Genomic DNA, 20,992 nt, shown 5'->3' on the forward strand with positions numbered 1-20,992 from the left:
GAGGTGCTAGGGTCAAAACTATGCTATACAACACAATATTTAATTATTGCTTTATGATTTGTTTTCTTCTACACTTTAAAAAAAAAATAGAAATTTGATTGCTTTATATAGGTGCAAAATCGGTATAAGAATGCTTCATTGATGTTTAATACAGCAGCAATCACAAAAACAAGAAACCATGTATTCAGTTCAAGTTTTCCTTAAGAATGGACCCATTTCAATTAATGTATCTAAGTTACTCATGTCCATTAATTTTTGATGTGGCTACTCTGAGTAGAACTTAGCCAGATACAACCCTAAAAGAAGACCCTCCAAGTGTCCCTATTTTCCAGGGACACCCCTGATTTAGAAAAGCTTAGGATGTCTCATTTCATGGGAGAAATGTTGGAGGGTATGGAGTTATATGACTCCCAAGGTGTCTGAAGGCAATCCTATATAGGGAAGTGTTGTTTTTTAACGTTTAACATTTTATTATGTTTTTATATATGTTGGAAGCTGGCCAGAGTGGCTGGGGCAATCCAGTAAGCTGTGTGTGGTATAAATAGTAAAATTATCATTATGGAATGTGACGTCCCTATTTTCACTAGAGAAATATTGGAGGATATGTAAAAGTGTATTGCTTGTTCATTGAACTGCTTACAACCCTATATATGGTTGAAAACTTTCTTGCGTCTTATTGCACCAGTACATAACAAAACTTCCATTTTTCAATAAATAAATTATCTGCTTGTCTTCCATCCTTCACTCTTACAATATGAGTTGGTTTTACCATATCGGCCAATTCCCATAATCTTACTATCCCATCTTCTAATGCAGGAATACATTTTCCTCAAACATAGTGGATTGTAATACAAGCCAATGTTACCAAATTTATTTTTAATTTTGTGTCTACTAGTTAAACCGTATCCAAATAATATAGCTAATGTTCTATTGGAAATTCATATCCTATTGTAAGTTTAACTTCATTTATTACAATTCTCCAAAATATTGATCTCTTCAAACACAACCAGAAAGCAGTGTCATACCACTTTTAAAAGTCATGGTTTCCCACTAAGAACCTTGGGAAATGCAATGTGTAAAGAGTGCGGAGAGTTGTTAGAGGAGACCCCTAGTTCCCACAGACAGCTACAGATTTCAGAGTGGTTTAACAATCCATCTGTAAAGGGAACTATGAAAATGTAGCTGGGGGTGGGGGAATAGAGGTCACTTAACAAAATCTCATCACCCTCAACATATACAGCTCTCGGGGTTCCTTGGGGGAAGCCATAGCTGGATGTGGCCTAAACCATGCTGGTGTTAAACGCCTGCGAGATACTAATTTGTAAATAGTGCAATTCCATACATGTCTGCTCTGAAGTTCACCTCCCCTCCCCCTTGGGAAAACTATAGGGAAACTCAACACCAGGGGTCAGCAAGGTTTATCCTGCCTGGGCTGGATCAGTCCCACAGAGATTCCTCCATGGACCAGATTGTGCACATGCGCAGAAGCGATTTCAGGCACCGCAGAAGTGAGTCCCCATGCCGCGCTACGCTGGTTTAGCGCAGTACACAAGCGGACAGCTCAGTTCGGAAGCGACTCGTAGGCCGGTCAAACGACCTCTGTGGGCCGCTTCCAGCCCATGGGCCTTAAGTTGCTGGCCCCTGCTCAACACTCACCTACTCTGAAGCACCCCTATGGGCCTGGGATTCCCAGTTATGTGTAAGCTTTCTCTATTGAGTGTCCACCAAACAGCAGTTAAAACCAGGGGAGAAAGAAGCGTGTGCCAGGGAGGCCGTGGTCCCAGGCACACATTTTTTGTGGTGTGTGTGTGTGAACCAAACGCCCCCACGCAGGCAACCACAGTGAGGCCCAGTCTGGTGCTCCTATCTACCCGCCTTGAGCCTTGTCAGTTGGCTGGGCTGCCTTCCGTGTGGGTGGGCAGGCAGCTCAGGGAGGCCTTGCTTTGTTCTGGTAGGAGTGGGGTCACTTAATGCAGCTTCAGTGGCACGGGAGGGACTGGTGCCCCCCTGTCCGGTGTGTGCACACACACATGCACACACACACACACACTCTGCCCGGCACACGCACATGTGCCCGCCCTGAGCACTGACAACCGACACTACGCTGCTGGTTTAGACATAAGTACAGTGGTACCTCGGGTTAAGTACTTAATTCATTCCGGAGGTCCGTTCTTAACCTGATACTGTTCTTAACCTGAAGCACCACTTTAGCTAATGGGGCCTCCTGCTGCTGCTGCTGCTGCGCCGCCAGAGCACGATTTCTGTTCTCATCCTGAAGCAAAGTTCTTAACCCGAGGTACTATTTCGGGGTTAGCGGAGTCTGTAACATGAAGCATCTGTAACCTGAAGCATCTGTAACCCAAGGTACCACTGTAATTCTAACCGGTACTGCAGTGTGAAAGTAACATTAGAAAATGGGACAGAAGCACTGGCATTATATTGGGAAAACTAATACAGTGGTACCTTGGGTTAAGTACTTAATTCGTTCTGGAGGCCCGTTCATAAGCTGAAACTGTTCTTAACCTGAGCTACTGGGGTCTCCCGCTGCCGCTGTGCCGCCACCACACAATTTCTGTTCTCATCCTGAAGCAAAGTTCTTAACCTTAGGTACTATTTCTGGGTTAGCAGAGTCTGTAACCTGAAGCATATGTAACCTGAAGCGTATGTAACCCTAGGTACCACTGTACTCAGCTGAAAAAGCAAAAACTGCAAACAGTACACAGAACACTTTTAAATACTAAACCTCAGGCCTGAAGGTCGTAATTCTGCTGAAGTTCAAGAACAACAGATGAAGCAGAAATATTGTCTGTGTGAGACATTACAACACATGGTCCACAACCCCCGGCGCTTAATGCTAGATTATATAGCAGCTGCAAAGTGTGCTAACAGCTTGTTAGAAATGACCCCATTTACACAGAGAGCCAACATGCTCTCTTTGCTAATCAGATTTCAGAGGATTTCGTATGTAGCACATCAGATTCAGCTCCAGCCTGAAGAAGCTGGAGAAGGGCACTGAGCGACCTAATGAAGGCGTTGTCCCCCCCCCCCCCCCGTTTTTTTTAAAATGCACTTTGGGTGCCTTTTGCGGAACATTTGAGCTGTGTACTGACATCAAGAGCACATGTACTTCCCTGTGGTGGGTGGGAATTATAGAAATTCTCTCACTGCACAAGATAATGAATGGAAAGGGTAATTTGGTGAAAAGAAAAATATTGGGAGCAGTATAATCAGTGCCTCCCCCCCCCAAAAAAATGTTAAAAATATGCCACTTACTGTAATAACTTCATGGTGAGTACTGGAATATACACAAATTTTTATTCACAAAATTGTACAAAACATGTAACAATTTTTAAAAACTTCTAATTAGTAGCCACATTAATCAGAATGGGGGAGGAGAGAGAAGGTTACTGGCAACCCAAAAGACCCATGAAAAAAGCCACATTTACTATGGTACTTAACAGTCAATAACAAGCGTGGTAGACATCGCTATGGAGGGAGCTTTGTAACTTCGGTGCTACTGTAGTGAATGCCCTGTCCCGCATCAACACCCATTCATGCAACCCTCTCTGTCCTCCATTCAAGCAAGCGAGAAGTATTATTGGAGTTCAAGAGACATATTCCAGACAGGTAAAAGCATTCAAGGCTGGTGCACAAGTAGGGCCAGTGAGAGATGTGGTCTTGCTCAGGAGGAGGTGTAGCCTGGGAAGAGTCCCAAGAGCTACACAAAGTAGCCCCAAAGGTCACGTTTAGTTCCCAGACTTTAGGTTCTGAACCCCTGATTCAGTGCTTAAAGGTTAAAAGCAGCACTTTACTGACGGATATGGATTGATGAGCAGGTTAATAACACACAAATTGTTAAGAGAGTTGAGGAACACCAGTGGGAGCAAAACAGCAGAAGTGAATGGGCACCCTCATTCATATTTCCTGACTGTGGCCAAGGGTCTTTAGTAATCTAAGTTTGGTCAGAATAGACCCATTTAAATGAATGGGCCTAAGTTAGTTGTTTCCATTAGCTTCACCGGTTCTAGTCTGACTAGAACTGACAATGCAGCCTATTCATTCCATGGTTATGAGAGAAGTGTATAATAGGACAGGACAACTTGCTCTCTAAAGGTTATATTAGGGCCTGATTAAGAAGTTGGAATCTACAGGTTGGTGATGTTGGCCTTCTTAAATATATCTCATTATTACCAACTTGGATAGATGCTTCCCCTCAAATCACAAACATTGAATTGAGGCAACAACTGACTCGTTCCAAGTAACGACACAAAAACAACCCAGAATTTCACTCTAGGCAGCAAAATCACAATGCCAAATACAACTCAGCAATACGGCAGCCACTTTCTCCCCACACTTTGCTTGAAAAGGGTGGGGGAGATAACAATTGGGCCTGCCAGTGAGATCATGCTCCCCATCCCTGCACTAAACCAAACTTCAACTAATAAAAGCACAATAAAACCACAAATTGCTCCACAGACTACTAGAGAGACCTTGGCCTTTCTTCTTGAAAGCTTGGCTTGTTTTCTTTCTGCCTACTTTGTGCCTGCCTTGCAATGGTTTCCCAACAACCTAAGTGCCTCTGAGGGTCCTGCAACTGCCATTGCCTCATTGTGCCATCATCTTCAATGGCCAGCTGAGAGAGCAACTGTGCAGAAATCTTCTCAGAGATCTTCAACCACCAACTTTAATGACTAATTCCCTCCCCTCACCCTGTCAAAAAAACGCCAGTGTGTCTTTACAGTTGAAACAACAGTTTCCTAAGTCTAAATTCTACCACTCTGTTCTACTGCTGCAGTCTTTAATGGCTTTATTCCACCCTTCCACCCTTAACTGTTACAGAGCTGTAATTACGCTGAGGAATGGCAGCACAGTTCACAACCTGTTCTGATCCATTCTTCAGCCACTGAGCAGCTCAGATGCTGCAGTCATTAGCTGCATTATCCCACCACCTGCCATTGCCACCTTAATATTACTCTGTCTGGGAGCAGTAATTATTTCGTGCAACAGCAACACTTTTCCTTGCCCTTGTAGCCTCCTCCCATCAGTACTTCAAACACTGGGATACTACTACAGGGCAACTGAACAAAAGTGTTGAGTTACACTCCTACTCTATTGACAGAGCACAAACAAAAGCAAGCCATAACTTGCGTATGTGATAGAAAACCGTAACAGGAGTGGAGTCCACAGATGGTGGAGTCATGGGCAGATTCTAAAGTCAATAATATTTTGACAAAAACCCGGTGCCTGCTCCTCTCTCTGCCAAGCAGTGGCAAGAGCGCATGGGGTCAGAGGTATGCCTACAGGGTGTGTGTCCCTTTGGAGAATAGTAGACACGGCAGAGACTGTCGTGCTTTAAGAAATAGGGTTTATTCGCCTATTTGCTTCTTCAGTCTGCATGGAGGAAGTCCAGATCTTACAGCATGCACCTTTCCAGAGGCAGCAGCGCAAGTAACCTTCAGGCTGCTTTCCTCAAAAAATGGATCCCAGCCTTTCTTTCCTTTCTTCTTCCCAGAAACACCTTGCCCTTACCCAGAGCAGTTACCCTGAAAACTAGCTGCACTGGGTATTGGGTGCAGAGAGGGCTTCAGCTCCAATATTTTTGAGCAGGGAGCAGTGCCACCACCGGGTGCCCCCCACTTGCCCCAGCCCCAGTCTCCACCCCGGCAGCCCAGGAGCCGGGCAGCGGCTGGGACGAGCAAGCATCCTGCCCTCATCTGGGGCACACCTGGCAGCATCAGGTGACACATCATGTGACCGTGTCCCCTCAATTTGGGGGGCAAGTCAGCATTCCTGCTGGCAACCTCCCAAATCCCAAATCTCTGTTAATATCTAGGGCCCTTGTCTTGTTAACACCCCTCAATGGCTTTCTATTGTTCCCTTAATTGCCCTACCTTGGCCAGACTACAAAAGAATTCCTTTGCAACATATATTGAACCATATATATATATATATATATATATATACACACACACACACACATCCCTTCCCACCCCAAATAATCTCAATCCTAGAATTTATTAATTTCTATGTTTATCCTAAGTCTATTCTTCACTATGGGATAAGTGGGAGTTATGGCCCCAAATAAGGATGGAAGAGAAAGCAGGGTTGACCCTCCTGTGCAACAGTTGATGTATGAGGAGACAAATCCTGCCCTACCTACCCTATCCCACCTACCTGTCAAAATCCATTGTGCAGTGCTTGGGAATCTCCTGTTGAATCTCACTGCACAATGGATTTTGACAGGTAGGTGGGATGGGATACCCCACCTGTCAAAGTTGGTTTATGGGGGTAGAGCCACATAAGGATCTGCCCTGTGGAGCCAAATGATTTTTTTGGCAGTCTATAATCAGGCAATAACTTTTTCATTTTTCCTGTTTCATTCATTGTACAATGTAAGTTGTGTTTTAAACCCTATCTGTAATTTTATAATCATATCCATTTTGTCCACACCTGATTTTTTAAATTAATTTTTACTGTGTTATCAAAAGCTTCTCGTCTTGAATTTGTTGTTAATGCTTGCTTTTCCATTTGTGTGTATTGTCTGTTTCTGTTGTTCAATAAATTTAAAACATTGGAGTGGCGGGGAGTAGCTCCAGCCCTGTTCTATTTATAATTGTGCTGATACCAACAAAAATACAATTAAATCTTTATTTTAAAAAAGCCCTAATGTGACCTATGGAATTACTGACAAAAGGGCAGGTGCTGGATCCATCACCACCAATTTATCTACTGTGGCTGATACTTACTAAAATGTTCTGTGCCAAGATGAACACATCATGGGGCACCTCCACCACATATGGTAGTATGTTCCTGGGAAATTACAATAGGGAGAAAATCCTAGTTGTACTGGTGTATAACACCAGCTTATCACCTTGTACAATGTCTCTCTTATCTGACTCTAAATTGATTGGTGATTTCAGCCACCCTCCATGCCATATATCATCCTGTGGCACATTATCACAGATCAGCTTCCCACACCTCCTTCAGCCCCACTGTATTTCCTATTTCTGGCAGAAGTTCCATATATTACCTTGAGTTCACCCCCTTTAAGTCGAGGTTGGGGTTAAAACAAATACCTTTTAAAAATCCTAAACCTCTGATTGCTTCAACAGTTTTGGCCAGCTGAACATTTGAAATTGTCCCAGTGACAGTCAGATGGAGCACACTTCTTCCAGCTTTTCAAAGGACTGGCATCTTTGAACAAGTCCCAAAGTACGTATAGTCCTTTTAACTCCCAGTCTGTATATTGCCTGCATTTACTAACCCCTGAAAATTGTGGATGATACAGAGATGGCAATAGGGGTGATGTCAGTGGTGCCCCCAGACAAGTGTCGGAGCCAGTGGTGGTGTAGTGGTTACAATTAGGACCCGGGAGTACAGGGTTCAAATCCCCACTCAGCCATGAAGCTCATTGGGTGAGCTAGGTCCAGGCCTAGATGCAGTACTAGGTCCTTGGCAAATTTCTACTGGGATATTTTCATCTCCGCCAAGCTAAGCAGTTGGCTCCTTACCTCTCCTGCCCTGACCTAGCCACTGTGATCCACGCGACGGTCACCTCCAGACTGGATTATTGTAACTCTCTACGTGGGGCTGCCCTTGAGGCTGACCCAGAAACTCCAGTGGGTGCAGAATGCCGCGGCGAGACGCCTTATGGGGTCTTCGCTGCGAGATCACATTCACCCGGTGCTATACCAGCTGCACTGGCTCCCGGTGGAGTACAGGATCAGGTTTAAGGTGCTTGTTTTAACCTTTAAAGCCCTATACAGCCTAGGACCCTCGTACTACGGGACCGCCTCTACTGGTATGTCCCACGGAGGAACCTACGGTCTTCAAACAAAAACATCCTGGAGGTCCCAGGCCACAGAGAGGTTAGGCTGGCCTCAACTAGAGCCAGGGCTTTTTCGGCTGTGGCTCCGATCTGGAGGAATGCTCTGTCACAAGAGACTAGGGCCCTGCGGGACTTGACATCTTTCCGCAGGGCCTGCAAGACAGAGCTGTTCCACCAAGCCTTTGGCCAAGGCACAGCCTGACTCCCCTCCTTTGGTAATCCTCACAGAACTCTAGCCCAATAGTTGCCATTACCATAATTTGATTTTGAATTGATTTTAAAATGAATTGATTTTAGAATGCTGTGTTACTTTTATTGTTGTTAGCCGCCCTGAGCCCGGCTTCGGCTGGGGAGGGCGGGAATATAAATAAAAAATTATTATTATTATTATTATTATTATTATTATTATTATTAGGCCTATTTTTCACCCCCGCTTTAAAGATCAAACCCAGCACCTTGAATTGGGTTTAGAAATAAATCAGTCAATACTGGGGCAATCAATATGAGCAGTGCTTTTTCCCCCTGAAAAAATGTTTAGGGGTACTCTTAATTTTCCTACTTATATTGAAATACTGTCCCTCAATGAGGCCAAACTTAGATTCACAAAATGTTTAGGGGTATGTGTACCCCTGTGTCCCCACAGGAAAAAAGTACTGAATATGAGTATGCTAATTTGTGCCTATCACCATTCAAGGCAGTGGCATACTGTACCAGCTGAAGTTTCTGAACTGTCTTCATAGGTCCATGGAGAGCACCTTACAATTGTCTAATTTCCAGCATTAGATACTTCCTCCCCAGAGAAAGGAGTGAAAATATCATGGCTGGGTGGAGAATTCCAATTTGTTTGCATTTGCTTCTCAAGCACCAGTGATTAAACTGCAAAATAAGCAGTTTTATTCCACCTTTCTATTGTCCAGATCTATTCCCCACACTGTAATAGAACTCCTCCCCACACGGCACACTGCTTACTTGTGCAAGGTAAATTGGAGAAGCTGAAAATCAATCTCTGCTCTCGCCACCTCATCCATCAGCTCTGAGAGTTCCCCTAACAGCAAACCTTTGCCTGGCAAAACTTGCTTTTCACTGTCTGGCAATTGTGGAGGGAGCCCCAAACCCAGACTAAAATATTAAGCAGCTGCTAATGCAAGCACAGAAGCTGTAAACCAAACAACTAATTGAGTTTGTGGTGTGGGAGTACAGAGAGATCCACGTCATGTAATGAAATTGTGTGTTCCTGTAGACTTCTGGAATTAATAGCATGGATTAACCTGAAATAACCATGGTAACACAGTGATAGTTAAGAACAATAAATAATCTTCCACACAGTTACAGGTGGTTCAAGGGTTTGGGAGGCCTTGGAAGAAGTTTGTAAAGCTGTGCAAAGGAGTAAAGTGCCTTGGACACATTGCAAACATCTAGGGGAAAGCCCTTTCAATATTCCCAGCTGTTTCTGACCCTCATTCAGAATCCATCCATCACATACAATCCTATGAGACCACTGTGTAATTTGTAAGCACTTGCTTAAGAAAACTATATGAAGTGCCAGTAGATTGCTGGGAGGGACAGACATGGGGGCGGGAGGGGTCAATGAATATGCGAGAAACTCTAATTACGTACTCTGGATTTAGAGAATCAGCTTTACTGAGAGAGATGTGCCAGCAGATGGCCTTGACCTCCTCCTTGCGGGTGGGGAAGTATGAGTATGTGGGGAATATGACTGTAAGTGAAGAAGAGGAAAAAAAGGGAAGTAGAATAATAGAGCTGTAAGGTTGGGAGCGACTCCAAGGGTCATCTAGTCCAACCCTCTGTAATACTGGAAAATTCAGCTTAAGAAGCTCTTACAGATGGCCATCAAACCTTTCTTTAAAGACCTCCAGTGAAAGAGAGTCCACCGCTTTCCAATATATTTTGTTCCACTGCTGAGCAGCTCTTAATATCATAAAGTTCTAATGTTTAATCAGAATTTCTTTTCTTGCAGTTTGAATCCATTGGTTCAGGTCATACCCTCTGGAGGAAACAGGAAACAAGCTTGCTCCATATTCCATGTGACAGACCTTCACATATTTGAAGATGGCTATATTCTCTTATCTCCTGCCAACCTAGCAGTTCGAAAGCACGTCAAGTGCAAGTAGATAAATAGCTACCACTCCAGCAGGAAGGTAAACGGTGTTTCCGTGCGCTGCTCTGGTTCGCCAGAAGCGGCTTAGTCATGCTGGCCACATGACCCGGAAGCTGTACGACGGCTCCCTCGGCCAATAAAGCGAGATGAGCGCCGCAACCCCAGTCGGCCACGACTGGACCTAATGGTCAGGGGTCCCTTTAACTTTACCTTTATAGTCTCTTATCCAGGCTAAAGATGCCCAGTTCCCAGTATCCCAGCCTTTTTCTTAGTCTTAAAACAAACACAAAAAGGGAGCAGGTATTTGGGCCCTCCGCTCATAACAGTTCTGCAGATGATTTCCCAAACACATTAAAAATCTTTAGATATCAGTGCAATGTGGAAATCATCATCATCACTTGACCAAAACGGGCTGTTACGTAGTTTTACAAAGTACAAAAACCAGTCACACACACCTTAAAATATAGGCATCCATAATTAAAATGCACAATAAAACAATCCCATTAAAAGATCAAAACATAATTACCCGTAATTAAAATATGTGTTAAAAATCACCCAGCAATTAAAAAGGATGAATGATGAAAGGAAGGCTTCTGCAAACAGGTGCATCTTCAAAAGCCAGCAGAATGTCAATACAGACGGGGCCTCCTGTATTATCAGTAGGGAGCTCATTCCATAATCCCTGTAAGATCAGCTCTTAATAAAATAAAAAACAGCCTAGATTTCCCTATAACTTAGCCAGATTGTCCTCCAGCACAAAATATAGGTGGGCTAGCTCTCTATTGCTCCCTTTCCTCCCTGCTACCCCATAATCATGAGCCAACTTTTAGGAGCCGAGGAAGCTTCAGCCCCCTCCAATAAAATATTTCAGCCCCACCTCCTCCGTTGATGGGCATTGCCATTCAAATGGTTTGCATGCGTCATATCATGTGATCAATTACGTGGGGGTGCGGCTTACCTGCCCTCCCCCTATTTTATTCAAGTTGGCACTTGGAACCCCTGCCCATAACTCTGTGGTATAGGAAAAAGTGTCCTCTTCCAGCACAGACTTAAAGAGTTTTCTCTCTCATGGGCTAGCTCTGAGCAACTCAACTGAAGGGGAAAAAATTAATCACAAATCAGCCAGCCATCTCCAAGCGACCTTCCTCTGCTGAGTCTGTATGGAAGAAATGAATGATCACCCAGCACGCTGGTGAGTGTGCCAGCTCAAAATATCACAATCAAGACAGGAAGGGATATTCCAGTGCACCGTCTAGCCTGGAATAACCCTTTCCCTTCCACCCAAAAGTGACCGTTGGTCCTTGGAACTGAGAAGCAGTATTGTTATAGAACTGGGGGGGGGGGTTCCTTCCTAAAAACTAGGAACAAATACGGATTAAAGTACAGTGGTACCTTGGTTTGCATACGTTTTGGATTACAAACACATCAAAACCAGAAGTGCGTGTCCCGATGTGCAACTTTTTTTTGGATTACAACTCAATTTCTTTTGAATTACGAACAAAAAATTTTTGGAGGCGAAAGCGCACATTGGATTACAACCTGTTTTGGTTTACAAATGGACCTCTGGGACGGATTATGGTTGTAAACCAAGGTACCAATGTATAGATCTGTGCCAAACAGGGAATTCAGGAAATTCCTGGGCTGGTTTATGCAAACCTGGCTGGCTGGGAGAAGAGCAGACCTGTGTTTCAATTTACATATTATTTCGGAAAGAGTGAATTTGATCTATCTGGCTTCAAACAAACCTGAATCAAATTTCTATCCCCATCCCCACAGTGGCCCACAAATAGGACCTAGTTTGTCAAGAAGAAACATTCTAGACTGTCTTTCTCTGTAAATGCTTGTTTTCAATCTGGAAGAATCTTCTGAAGTCCCATGAAAGCCATTTCATCATGTGAGCCCCTTCTTGCAGCCCAAAATGGTAGAGTCCAGACACAGGCCCACTATGAACAGCCTTATTCATTTCAGATAACATAGCGTTAATCTTCCATTTATCCAGGATCAAAAAAGCAATCACCAACTCAGCAAAGAGCTCTTTCAAGAATACATGACATGTGTGTAATTGACATTTAGCTAGAATATATATTAAGCTTGATTAAGACAGCAGGTCTCCACGCAAATTCTTAAATACTGGCACAATAAATGAAGACTGGAGGTTCTGAATAAGTATCTCTTAGTTCACTGTAGGCTCTGGAAAATCAGTCTTGGCAGCTGTGCCAAGAGGAGTAAATGGATTCTTTTCCAGCCTGTTGCTTCCTCTTTACCTCAGAAATAAATCCTGTTTTTCTCTGTCTGAGGTTCTGCCTGGCAGTGATCAAACGTGAATTGGCTGATGCCCTCTGGAAATGTTTCTACAAAAGGCCAATGACACCAAGATTAAAGCAAGCTGGAATCAATTTTACTGCATCTGAATCAGGCTGTGCTCAATTTTGACCTAATACAGGGAGTTAGGCAAGGCAAATAGTAAATGGATTGAAGTTGATGGGCTCCGTTTGCAGCAAAGCAGACTTAGACTGGACAGCAGGAAATGCTTCCCACCTGGGTTAAAATTTGGTAATAGGACAAGATGCCCCAGAAGAGTAAATGGCCAAGCGTGTGACAGCTCAGAGAGGGAAATCAGAACAGTTTCTATTTGTCTAAGATATTGATGTTGAACTCAAGCTCCCCTTCCTCCTGACCTTTGGCCTTGGTGTCTGTGACTGATAGGAGTTGAAGTCCAATATTACTTTGAAGGTCACAGCTTCTTCACCACTGGGCTAGAGGTTAGAAAGATGGTATTCTTTAAGAAGGTTCCAAAATACATATGAGCACAGTGACAACAAGGATAGAACATATTTTTAAATACCATGATAGCTAAATGGAACCTCCATGGGTAGGCAAACTAAGGCCCAGGGGCCGGATCCGGCCCAACTACCTTCTAAATCCAGCCCTTGGATGGTCCGGGAATCAGTGTGTTTTTACATGAGTAGAATGTGTCCTTTTATTTAAAGTGCATCTCTGGGTTATTTGTGGGGCATAGGAATTTGTTCATTTTTATTTATTTTTCAAAATATAGTCTGGTCCCCCACAAGGTCTGAGGGACAGTGGACCAGCTCCCCTGCTGAAAAAGTTTGCTGACCCCTGCTCTAAGTTATATATCTGAATACCGCATTGGGAAGGGGCAACCAGTAGAGGCTGTCTGTTGTCTTCCATGTCCTGTTTTTGGGCTTCCTGGAAACATCTTGTTCTCCTTTACTGAAATGTGGATGCTGGACTAGATGCACCTTGGTCCAAAGCAGCCTAGTTCTTCCTATGTCCTAACTGGCATACTGGAAGATCATTTCTCTTCCTCCTACCCCAAGGCTTCTCACCAACCCCTTACTATTCACCCCAACCAGTTTCTCCCCAGTGGGCTGAACTAATGACAAAGGACCATGGGTGTAGCCAAGGGGGCAGCAGGGGTAGTGGCGTAGCTAGCCGCTCGGGTGCCTGGTGCGGTATGCATGGCCTGCAGCCAGGGGCATGGCGAGCCAAGGCAGGGCACGCTGTGTGGAGCCTCTCCGCAGCCTCCCCCTCAGGTGTAGGGCAGCTGAGGCGGTGGGCAGATGCAAGCCCTGAGCTGCTCAAAAAAGCAGCACGGAGCTTGCAGGCAGTCTGCCCTTCACCTCCCCCTCAGGAGAGACATGTGGCTCAGGCATGCTGCAGGCCCCCCGGTGTGGCGCCGGTGCCTCCCATCTCACCTAGCTACCAGTGGTGTAGGTATAGGGGTGCAGTAGGTGCCGGAGTTATTCCCCCCCCCAAAAAAGTGTCATGAGCTCAATTTTTAATTTATTTTAAAAACACATCTTTTTGCCATTTTGTCACCCCCTCAATGATGACACTCAGGGCTCTCCGCACCCCCCTTCCTATGCTATTGGGCAGGGGGCAGCTAAATCAATAAAAATCAATAAAAAATACATAGCTAACTGAGGTTCTGCCCCCCTAACAAAAGGCTCCTCCCCAACAAAAATCCTGGCTACACCCATGCTAAGGGCTGTTGTATACGCACAGTGTTGACTACAGAAGCTTTGGCAAAGCTCTCATCTCCCACTGACCTCTGCCATTTCACCATGTCTTGCTTAGTGTGGGAGGTTTGTGGCTAGAAGAGAATAGCTTTTCAGATCACATCAAAGCAAACACACAGTGCATATGTAATCAGGGCAATACAAAGTGTTAAGACTAGGAGTTCGTTCTCTCTCTCTCTCTCTCTCTCTCTCTCTCTCTCTCTCTCTCTCTCTCTCTTATTCCATCCTCAAAGAGGGCTGGTGAAGGGAGTGGCTCAGGAGGTTGTGTGGCCCAGGAAGACCCCAGAGAGGCCTGGGAAGGATCACATCTCTGTTGTACAGCATCATCTGGGAATGAGCTTGAAGGGGCAACAGAGGGATGCTGCAGCAGTGGTAGGACATGTTCCCCTCCAATAGTTGCCTCCAGCTGAGCCCTGACATCTCCATCTTGAGGCATAGGAAAGGGCCACAGCTAAGTGGCAGAGTATCTCATCTCCAGGACAGGCTTGGGGTGTCCTCTCTCTCAAAGCCTGGAGAGCTGCTTCCAGTCAGGGTCAAAAATACTGAGCTGAATGGACAGGTTGTCTGACCCAGAATAGGGCAGCTCCCTATATTCCTAAGGCAGGCTGCCATATTGTACACTGAATGAATCCTCTGTGCCAGGAATATTTCTCTTGTTCAACATCATAACATGCTTCTAATTGCTAACTCTGTGTAAAGTGATAGCATGGGGATATATATCATAAAAGAAAGAAGCTGACAATGACATTCGGGACCACATGGGAACATTAGAATAATCAGGCAAAGAGAGAAAGAACATCTGGCATAAGATCAGCTGCACATCAAAATCCAGAGCAACTGGCAGGGCAGGGGCAGTGGGCATTCAGCATCCCGAGTCATTTGGCACCAGCTCTCATCTTCGTTCCTAATGCACCCAGGGATGATGTCACTCTGTATGTAAACATGCTCCGCCAAAATCAGCTGGGGTTTGCTGATGCTTTGCTTAATTATTTATATTGCAGCCGCCTTGCCCCAGCCAGAGCAAAATGTATTTCTTTTCCTTTCTTCCTGCAAAACAACTAGAAAAACTTCCTCAGCTAATGATCTCTTGCAACAAAGTCTCCAGCAGAGCTGATCTTTTTAGCTCGCCAAGCCCAGAGGCTAAAATTGCAGCTGGCAGAGAACACAGCCTGTGTTCCTGTTAATGCTCTTCCCCCAAGACTGTGAAGGTCCTTAAAAGGGCTCAGTTTACATTCTGCAGTTACCCAGCTCAAAGCTGCTTTCCTCTGCTGCTCAGTTTGGGAAAAGGTTACAATTAAGCCTTGCACATATGGACTGAGGCCAGTTCAACGATGGTAACTCAGTCATTGCTTGCATTTCCTCATGTTGGTGGAATGTGAGTCCTGATGATGGCCACTAGGTCTTATGGCTTGGCTACTGGTGGTGGGAAAGCGGGAGAGATACTGCCAGCCAACTCCAGACCAAGGAGACCTTTGATAGAAAGCCCTCTGGTGAGGACTCTTATACATTGCTTCTCTTTCCATGAGTCCTGGTCAGCTGAACTAGCACCAGTGGACAGTGGTCATGGTGCTCTAAAGCAGAAGTGAGGAACATTTTTCAGCCTGGGGCTGCATTGCTGTCTGGAAAACTTCCTGGGGACCACATGCCAGGGGTGGGCAGGGCCAGATGCAAAAGCGGGTGGAGCAATGAGTACAACTACCTTTGTGCAGTAGGCTACTTTTTGTGCGCACCCACCCACCCACCCACCTCTTATCCTCCATCCAGGCAAGCAAGGGGCATGTTATAGATCGGGGGAGGCGGTGGGGAGATCCCCCTAAACCCTAGGAATAAATAAATAATAGGATTTTGATCAATTGAGATATGGACTAAAACACAAACTGCAGAGGTGTGTCAGACAGAGGATTCCTGGGCTGGCCTGGCTGGCTGTGAACAGCAAACCAGTTAACATGAGAAAAGGTGTTGATGGGCCATGGGGTGGGGGGTGTTACCAAGGTGATGGGCTGTGTGTTTTTCTGGGAAGAAAAAGGAGGAGGAAGGGCTGAGATCCATTTTGGGTGAATCTGGCTGCAGGCAGCTTACACTGCTGCCTCTTGTGACTATGCTATAAAATCTGGACTCCCCCCATGCAGGCTGAAGGTGTAAATAGGTGGAGAAACCATATTTCTTAAAGCCACAACAGTCTCTGCTGCATCTTCGATTCTCCAAAGGGTCACAGACCCTGTGTGAGTGCCTGAGACCCCATGTGCTCTTGCCACTGCTAGGCAGAGAGAAGGGCAGGCACCTGGCTTTTGTAACAGGCATTATCAGAGTATGGTACATTCCAACAAGGCAGAAATGCCCAAAGGGGGTGCAAAGCAGAGCCAGTGAGAGGTGTGGCTTGGAGGGGGTCCGAACTCACAAATACCAACACAAAGGCCTAGAGGGCTGATTCAACCCCTGGACTGGTGGTTCTGTGTCCCTGCTTTAAAGAGTGCTTGATGACTTGGAGACATCAGGTAAATCGCCTACAAATGCCCATTACCATCATAATGTTGTTCTGAAGCATATTGGCCGTGTTAAATGGTCCCCCTCCATTTAAACTTCCCAGAGTGTCCCAGAATGATGCTACACAGGAGTTGCTCTGGGTTGTTGTAGGTAATTTTAATGGTGCCTCCAATATGTATGACACTTATTGGAGCACCAGAAAGAGGGGCGAGTAGAGCATCCTTTTTGTCGGTCTCAAAGGGGCTGAACAAGAAGTATGCAAAGTTGATAGAAAGGAAAGGCAGCAATGACTGGTGTTCCCTGCCTGCTCACTGCCTCTCTGTCTTGTAAGTGGTAACAATGATAGTGAAGCTCACTGTGGGATGAGGGCTCACAAAGAGAGCAGGGCCCAACAATGATGTCTTACTCACCCTCTTTGTCATGGACCAGTTGGACAAATAGGAGTAGTGTGAGGAACCAGCTGGGAAATCACCAAGGGAAGAAAGCTTAGAGCCTGGAGAGTAGTGGTGGGACAAGGGAGGGAGACCTGAGTGGTGTCAGGGAGAAGAGGGAGAAGACTGGGAGGAGGTGATGTTAGAAGCTGCAGGGGTAACTGGGCTTAGTGAGTTGGGAGAGTCAGTGGCAGAGAGAAGACCAGAAGCAGAAGCAGAAGCTAAAGCAGACAAGTGAGAGGAGGGAGGCCAAGATAAGTCAGGCTGAAGAAGAGTCGCGGGTATATCCCCCTCCTGCTGCGGCAGGCTCCCCTGCCTCTCCCAGAACCAGAAGAGGTATGAAAAGGGAAGAGCAAAGAAAGGCTGCACACAGGCGCAATCTCTGATTGCTTGGAAGAAGCCCTGGAGAGAAGGAGACAAAGACAACTGTGGAGAGGTGGGAACGTTTCATGTCAGCAACTGGCTTCATGTAGTAAGACCCACAGCTGTGCTCAGCTGGCTGCAACTCTGTCCGGTCTCTGAAGATCATGGCTCACTATTAAAGAGTAAACTCCTGCTTTGAACTCACCAGCTTTCTCCATGACACACACGAACACCCTAGGAAAAATTCCAGAGTTTTTTATATATTAGACACTTCAGGTTTGGAACCAGGATCAGTGCTCATATTACAAGGAAGCAGTGGGCAGAAGGTTGTCTTAGTGTTTTGTGCTTTTCTGGACAAAGCAGGACTGGCATGGAGGGCTGGGGTGAGCTCCCCTAAGCTAATTCTTGCAGGCAGAACCAAGGTTTGCACAATTAAGTTGGACCGAAGCACCATCACCCTGGCACAACAAACCCACTTTTTTTTTTAAAAAAGGGTTATTTGCAGTTTGGAAAGTGACAGGATAATACAGTTCTGGTAGCCTCACCTAAAAAGAATATGGTAGAGCTGGGAAAGGTTCAGAAAAGGGCAACAAAACTGATTGAGGGGATGGTGTGACTCTCCTATAAATAAAGGTTGCAGTGGTTGAGACATTTTGGATTAGAGAAAAAATTAGTAATAGGGGACATGAAAGAAGTTTACAAAATTATGCACGGCATGCAGAAAGTGGGCAGAGGACAGTTTTCCTCCCTTTTTCGCAACACTGGAACATCCAATTAAAAGGAATGTTAGAAGATTTAGGACAGATAAAATGAAGTACTTCTTCATGCAGTGCACAGTCCAACTATGGAACTCACTCCTGCAGGAAGCAGTGGAGGATTAGACAAATTCATGTGATGCGGGTGGCACTGTGGGTTAAACCACAGAGCCTAGGACTTGCCGATCAGAAGGTTAGCGGTTCGAATCCCCGCAACGGGGTGAGCTCCCATTGCTCGGTCTCTGCTCCTGCCAACCTAGCAGTTCGAAAGCACAAAGTGCAAGTAGATAAATAGGTACCGCTCCGGCGGGAAGGTAAACGGCGTTTCCGTGTGCTGCTCTGGTTCACCAGAAGCAGCTTAGTCATGCTGGCCACATGACCTGGAAGCTGTCTGCAGACAAACGCCGGCTCCCTCGGCCAATAAAGCGAGATGAGCGCTGCAACTCTAGAGTCGGTCACAACTGGACCTAATGGTCAGGGGGCCCTTTACCTTTACCTTAAGGCTAAGTGTGGCTACTAGCCATAATGCCTATGCTCCACAGTTGGAGGCAATAAGTGCTTCTGGATATCAGTTGCTGAAAACCACAAGAGGGGAGAGGGCTCTTGTGCTCAAATCCTGCTCAGGGGTTTCCCACAGACATCTGGTTGGCCACTGTGATAACAGGATGCTGGACCAGGTTCTTCTTATGTTCTTACCTCTTTATGTTCACTGAAAGATGTGGGTTGAAGAAATAATTAATGGGAAGACATTTAGACTGTGAACACACAATCTTTTATTCTAGAATCAGTGGAGACCAAATACTTGGTTTCCCCACCCCCCTACATAGTCCACACACATTCTAGAGACTACTGCATGTTTTTCGGCCCAGAACAATTATTCCTGCTGGGTTCATTTCAAAAATAGAAACTAATTGCAGATTGATTCTTCATTACCCTGCAGTGTGTTCATTTGAAAACAGATGAGCATTCATGCAGCGTATTATCCCACACTTTTCAGCGTGGTTTCCCTGTCACTTTCCTCACTGCAAAAAAGGGAGGTGGATTCATTGCGCAAGCCCTCCCTATAAACTGTAATAGTGCAACCTGAATTTGCTGGTTTATGAATTGAATCCCACCTGAAAATAGTATCAGCCAGTAAGCACCCGATGATTTGGAAGGTCCTGGAAAGGTCATGATGTTCCCAGGCCAGTCATAAACTCTGAGCCTCATCTGCCTCTCGAGATGGTTGTGAGGATAACAGTGAATGAGAGGAAACTACCGGTATGTGCCTGAAGCAGATGAATGTACTGACATATAAAAGTAAGAAATGGGAAAAGGAGGGGGAGCTGCCCTCCCACCCACTACTCTCTTTGCATTTGTGAAACAGCGCTGGTTGTTACAGCAGCATTTAGCTTCTGCACAGCTTCTTTTTAAAATATATCTTTTAAATCCCTGCACACTCACTTTGTTTCAAAAGTGCAGACCAATTACAAGAATGTTGAAAATGACTGGAGGCAACGTAGGTCTTGCAGTTCAACCTCTCTTGAGAGCGCAGCCTTTTGAAAACTTCATATTTTCTGAGGTGTATTTACACCCACAGCAACATATTCATTCAGGGTAGTTTGCTGGAGGATTTCCTCCCCTTTTCAAAAAGCTGAGTTCTCAGTACTGAGCCAAATGGAGTGAGATTGTTACAAAGAAACATCACAAAGGAATAATTTTGCTTTACTCTCCATATAAACTACACACAGAGAGAGTACTTCTTTCTAAAGACTGGCTGCTTTGCGCTGTGCAATGCCAGTGGGATTCATATTTTGAGTTTCTCAGTATGCACAACCTAAAAATCAGCTGCTTTAGGGAAAGTAATTAAAAGCCACCGGAGACAGCACAATAAAAGCTTAATTAAAAGCATGCACTGACAGTTTGCAAGCGCTAGGGGGAGTGTCGTTAAGTCACAGCTCCAGTTCTGCTTTTGACTTTTGCCAAAAGTGGGGAGTAGTAGAAAGCTTTTGGAAAAACCTTGATGGTGCTCTCACTTCTGGGGTTACTAGCATTTTAGTGTCAAGGGTGACATTAAAAATATAAAAGTGGGGCCCTGCAATGAAAAGCCGTAGACAGGAATGTTTCTTAGCCCCCGTTGTCTCTTTCAAACTTCTATGCACATTTTTTTTTGCAATGCAGTCTACCCTGAAACAATGCATTTAGTATGCTTTCTGAAATATACTCGGAGTCCTGTAGTGATTTCATGCTCTTTACTGCAGCTTGTGAAACAGTGATTGAATTGCCCCTCAAACCTCAGGCTTTTATATGCATTATTTACACAATGAGTCCTGTCTGATTGGCTGATTCTGCTTCCCTCCTGGAGCCTGATTGGTCTTTTCCTGCAAGACAGTCAGTTGTTGCATTCTAGGATCCTACTTGCCTATTGCCAAGCTTAGTACATAACACTTTCTTTAAAAAAAATAATATTTGCATTTTAACTTTACTGCAATACACACATCTTTGTCCACATTACTTCGGTGGAGAACTGAATTGCAAAATTCAGAGATATGAGAAACTCTAAGGCCAGCTGTGCTTAAGTTTGTATTTTGCTCCAGAAAGAGCAGATAACGGAGATTCTTCTTTAAATGTGAACTGAGATTCTGCCCTATCCCTATCTGAGAAGTTGGATTGTTAGATGGTTCCAGAAGGTCCCAGTATTGATCCTCAGCATCTCCTGTTAAAATGAGCAGGTAGCATTTGAAGAGAAGAGCAGATAATACATGGGCAAGAGTCTGATCTGGCCGAAGGCAGCTTTCCGTCTCGTACACTGATCAGCAGGGAGAAGTGCAAGTGGAGATAAGGGAACACAACTGTCAGACCCAGTGAGACTAATGGGGAAAGACAAGGCAGCCACTGTTAGAACTCAACATGGGCAGCCATAAATATTTATTCTCTACCACTGATGGTGACTTCAAAGGATATTTTGTTTCTTGGCACTGTGGAAGCAG

Source organism: Podarcis raffonei, chromosome Z (genome assembly GCF_027172205.1).
Source record: "Podarcis raffonei isolate rPodRaf1 chromosome Z, rPodRaf1.pri, whole genome shotgun sequence".
Taxonomy (NCBI): Eukaryota; Metazoa; Chordata; class Lepidosauria; order Squamata; family Lacertidae; genus Podarcis; species Podarcis raffonei.